This window comes from Camellia sinensis, chromosome 1, assembly GCF_055761805.1.
Source record: "Camellia sinensis isolate YWXY chromosome 1, ASM5576180v1, whole genome shotgun sequence".
Taxonomy (NCBI): domain Eukaryota; kingdom Viridiplantae; phylum Streptophyta; class Magnoliopsida; order Ericales; family Theaceae; genus Camellia; species Camellia sinensis.
The window spans coordinates 227,488,297-227,494,271 of record NC_138961.1 but is presented as its reverse complement, the minus strand read 5'-3'; positions in this window follow the sequence as shown (position 1 = coordinate 227,494,271).

The following is a 5,975-nucleotide window of genomic DNA, read 5'->3' as shown; positions in this document are numbered from 1 at the left end:
AGCACCCCCGCTCGCCCGATCAAAGATCGGCCTGTACTAAGCATGATATCTTGTTTTTGAAAACATATGTGTTCTTATTCCAGTTAATTAGCTAATCTTACTATGTGATGCGCACAGCAAACAAGTATAAATTAGATCGGCTAATTTGAAACAAAACATTGCATATTCATTTGAAAACGGTTTGAAGTTTGCTACTCGCAAGTAGGCTAAAATGCGGATTTCAATGAATTATTCCAATTCAAGTAATCCAACCTTCACCCACAGGCATTCAGGTAGTTAATCAACTAAGCAGTTAGCTTCATGGCAAGCATGCTTTCTTGGCAACATCAACACACATGCAGTATGCTAAAGCGTAAACACTCACAGTGTACTCCGAGCCAAAACAAAGAACTAGTTAAAAATCATGCATGATCCTAGTTCATGTTAAGATGGCTAATGCAACACATGCGAGAATGCAACTAAAATAGGCTCGACTATTTTAGAATGTCATGTGAAATGCAACTTGGTACATGTATTCAAACTGGGATTGAAATACAATGCAGTTAGTATGATGCGCTGAGCTCGGTGCATGCAAGACAGATGAATGGATGCACGCATGCAAACATAAGGTATGCTAAATGAAATATGCCCTAAAACTAACCATCGTAAGCGGTTAAGTAAAAAAGAGAAAGAAATGGAGGTTGGAAGACATGCATCACACACACGCACGCTTATTACAATAATGCGCTCTCTTGAAAGAGGGACCGAATAAGAAGCTAAATAGCTAATCTAAGCTAATTATTATATAACGAATTGAATAGCTAACGCATTAACTAATTAAAGTACAAACCAAAGCAAAAGCGAGCTATCTAAGCATAGCAGCTAAGGAAAGCAGTAAATCAAGAGCCTCAGAGGAAGAGGAATGCATGCAAGCCCGGTCGCCTCGTTCGGAAATCTAATGCGATGCCCCGATTTGCCCCTGTTTTCATCTGTCCTCAGAACTCTGCACCAAGCTCCAGAAAGATAAAACTCCACCTAGGGAAACCTGTGGGAGGGTGGCCGACCACTTTTGGTTGTTGAAAAACCAGAAAAGTGGTAGGCCAGCTAGTTTTTCTGGCTGGCCGGCTAGTTGTTGCTGCTAAACTGCAATTTGCTGCAACAAAGAGCAAGAAAGGGCATGACAATGTATTTGCAAGATATGTGTACATAACCATCCTCCCTATCATGTCATGAACTCAAGGGGGTGTGGTTCTCGACCCTCGGGCCACCAATCGCACATCTCGATGCATGATGGCCGAGAGGCAAAGTTGCATAATTCAATATGAAAATGAATGCACAAGTAAACACATAAAGCCTAAAACTCTATCATGTATGATCAAGAGCGTCGGCGACCGAGAATTGAGGCACGTTTCATCACTTGAAGTATGAAACGTCCCTTGTTCCTCGTGTTTGGACTAACACCTATTCCAAACAACAATGCAACACATAACATGGCATACACAATGTGACTCAAGCATACAAACATGAGAGAGATAAGCATGCAAACATGCAATTAACACACTAGCATACACAATGTGAATGAACTATATGGCATACGCAATGCAATGACTAACATGGCATACACAATGCAATATGATCATGGCATACACAATGCGAATCAAGAGCATGGCATGCGCAATGCAAACAACAACATAACATGCACGATGTGATATGACATGGCATACATAATGCTCAATGGGCTTAAACCGAATGTGGGTAGACCTTAGCCATGCCAAAACAGAGGCCATAATGATGAAACAAAGGCACAAAAAGGGAATGCAAGCATGCACAATGTCATGGCCCATCAACAAGGCCTAAGAGTACAACTCTCAAGAGTGCTCAAAGAGTAACAAAAGTGGAAGTGTAACAACACTAAGTACACTGAAATTAAGTAAGAAATGATGCCAAATCATTCAAACAAAGCAAGTAAGGTATGCAAGAGTCCTTAAGGCATGAAGTTAGTAAAGAAGACTACAAAGGAGGCATGCAATACATGGCACAAGTGCATGAACCAACCATGGATAGAGCTGAAATAGGTCAAAACAATGACCAAAACATGCTAAGATGGAGGCTCAAAGGCCTAGGTAAGATGGCATACATGCTAGGCTTCAAGTAAGGCAATAATGCACAACACTTAAAGGCATTCAAAGTATGAAAGAAGTGGGAATATAAGCATGCTATAGGCTCTGAAATGAAGTATTAAATGACGCCAAATCATCTAAATAGCTCAAAGATAGCATGCATGAGCCAACAAAACACAAAGCTAGTAAGGCCAATTGCACTATAGCTATACAAAGAATGAAGGATATGGAAAAGGCAACCCAAAACAGTCCTAGAACATGTCAAAATGACACTAAAACATGCATGGAAGGAAGCCAAAACAAGTTAGCATGAGGGGCATAAGGCATGATGTATACAAGGCAAATAAGGTGGATTACACTACACCTATTAAGACCAAGCATGGAATGACTTAAGCAACAAAAATCAGAGTTATATCATGGCAAAATAACCCCAAATAAGCACTGAAATGATGGCTCGCAAGCTAAGGCATGAAGGCATACGCAATGGCTCATGTTAAGGCATAAAGGGGCCAACCCTCCAACGCATTGAATGAGTGATAAATGCAAGTGCGTGAGCATGACATGGACTAAAATCACATAAAAAATGATGCCAAATCATTCAAATAGTCCAAGTAAAGCATGCTAATGGACTTGGTGCACAAAGCTAACAAGCTAGATTGAACCATGGCTATACAAAGCAAGTCATGCATGGTCAAAACAACCAAAATCAGAGCTAAAACATGTTAAAATATGAACAAAAGCTTCTTAGACTTAAGCCAAAAACATGCTAGAATGACATGTTAAAGCATAATGCATGTTAGGCTATTTCATGGAAATGCACAACAAGTGCATGGAGCATGCAAGGGCTGATCAAACCAAACCCTAACAGAGGTATGACATGACAAAGCATCACCAAAAACATGCTGAGATGGAAACAAAACAAGCTAGAATAACATGCTATTTCATGAAGTATACAAGACTAGTTTGTGTGATTTACACTACAAGTGTATTAGGCATGCAAGAGCCAATGAAACCAACCCAAAACAGATTTAAGGCATGTTAAAATAACACCAAAAACCTACTGATATGGCTCCAAAATCAGCTAGAAAGACAAGCTCAAACATGAGGCACATAAAGCTAGTTTCTAAGATTTACACTACAAGTGTATAAGGCATACATGGAGTGACAAAACCAAGTAAAAAAAGTGGCATGCCATGCTAAAATAAGCCCAAATACATGCTAAGATATGACCAACATAAACTTAACAAACATGCTCACACATGAGGCATTGAAGACAAGTATTGGGGACACAAGGAGAAGGGATGACCCTCTCCCTTTTGGGACCTCAAAACCCCCTTTCTTTCACTGAAAATCCACTGGATTTTAGTGGTTAAAAGGCCAAACAAAGATGGTTTGAAAGGTGGTGAAAGATGGCTCAAGAGGCTTTACAAGCCAAGGAACAAAAGGGAGGAAAACCCCCTAGCCAAACAAGGCACAAACCAACACTATTAGGACTAAAAAAATAGAGGAAAAACAAGGGTTTTTGTAGTTCAACACCACCCCAAAAATAGTTTACAAAGGTGGTAAAACAAGCATGCAAAGCAAAGGTTTAAAGGGACAAATGCTTACCCTTGAAGCACCTTGAAGGACAGCAGCAAAACCAGCCAAAATCTAAGCCAAAATTAGCCTTTTGGAGCTCCAAATGATCCTCAAAGAACCTCAGCCCAAAGGTGGTTAAGTTTGGTTAAGGGTGCCTAGGCAAAGGAGAGGTATATCTTCAAGTATATCTCTTGCATGCACACAAGGTCAAGAGGGAGGGCCAACTAGAGAGAAATGCTGAGATTTTGCTCTGAAATTTCTAGAGAGAGAGAACTTTTTTAGAGAGAGAGGCTCCCAAAATGTCTTTCATCTTCTTTTCCTTGCAAAATGAGTGAAAAGCCTCATATATAGCAATGTACAAGAGTTAGTTCAAAATATCTAAGTTTGGAAATATCTAGAGCAGTGCACAACAACTGGAGGGAAAAGATCTTCGAAAAATCTGAGTTTGGGACCTGTAAACCACTTTTCTGGTCGCCCAGCTACTTTTCATGATCGGCAGGAAAATTCTGCTTTCCAGGTCCAACTTCAAATGAGCATAACTCCTTCATCTTGACTTATTTTCAGGTCATTCTTCTGTCCAAATTGAATCCCTAGAAGTAATCTTTCCAATAGTGAAAGCCTTGCATCAAAATTCCAACTATGAAAAAAGTTATGCTTGTTTTGGTGAAACCGCTCAGTTTCGATCCTTCCTAGATTCATGCCAAACTTCTCCTCAACTAGTTTTCTTCCCTCTCCTCTTCTTTTCTTCAACTCCAAACCCCTAAGAAAGGTGTTTTGAAAGAATTTTCAAAAATTTTATCTCTCTTTCATTCATTTCCACTTTGTCCTTGCTTGGTTTACCGAAAAGCGCAACATTTAACGAAATACGAGCGTCCGAACATCGTATGAATTTTATTTTCAAAACATTTTGAAAGAGAGGGTTTCAAGATCTAAAATCTTTTTATCAAGATTGTTTTGGTCCAAAAGGGGTATGAAGTTGGGATTTGACTCTCTCTTCTTGCCGAAGAAACTGAACATTTGCACTGCACAGCTTTTAACACCAAGTAAACCATCAGTAACGCCCAAGTCTTAAGGGCGGTCAAAAATGGGGTGTCTACACGTAATTATATATTTTGCCGGATGTAAATGTTCACATATCACTGGCTATTTGTTACTATACTTATTGTTTGAACAACCATTTTTTATTACCATTAGACAATTGAAATAGTTTTTTTTTTTTCCTTTCAATTTTGTTTCATGTTGCAATGTGAATGTTGACATTGATATGAATTTAGTTTTTCTTATGTTAGTTGTATGTTAATTGTAAATTGTAAACATTCACATTATATTTTGGTGTGAATTTTATTTTTTGAATTTTTTTCAAAAGTTAGTTGTATTTTGTTTTTTTTTTTATTTTTTATTTTTTATTATGCTTGTTGGTTGAACAATTATTTTTGTTACTATTGAACACTTGAAATAGTCGATTTTCACTTTTTTCAATTTTATTTTATGTTTTCTTGTTGAAGTGTGAATGTTCACATTTGTATGAGTTTATTTTTAAAAAAACTAGTTGTATATTAATTGTAAATTGTGAACATTCACATTACATTTTGGTATGAGTTTCATTTTTTTAAAAGTTAATTGTATGTTTGTTGTTTTTGTTACTATACTTGTTAGTTGAATAATCATTTTTGTTACCATTGAACAATTGAAATAGTCAATTTTTACTTTTTTTAATTTTGTTATATGTTTTCACGTTGCAGTGTAAATGTTTATGTTACCCAAAAGACAACCTAAGAGGGGGATGAATTAGATTTTTACAATTAAAAATTAATAATACCCTAATAAAAATTATGACTAACACAATAGATAAATATAATTAATGAAATAAAAATAATTAAACACAAGTGTTTTAACAACTATGTCAGTTAATAATTTTAGCACAATAAAAATATGAAATATAGTTATGACAATTTAAAATAAAATAAAAAGATAAAGGAGAGAGAGGCAAACAAATTTATAGTGGTTCGGCTTCAACTCGGCTTACGTCCACTCCTCAAGCTTCACTTAAGATTTTCCACTATCTTCTAGCTTCACAGGAGTGCTAGCAAGCTCTTTACAAATGGAGCAATCCTCCACGGATTTTACATAGACTTCACAAGTCCAAACCCTTGCAAATCTTAGGTGATTCACAATCACTCTCAAGATTTCAAGAACACAGTGTTTGCAACACTTTTACAAGATGAAATGATATTTTTGCTTTAAAAAAAAACTTACAATAAATATCTCTCAAAGATAGACATATAAAATGATACTTTG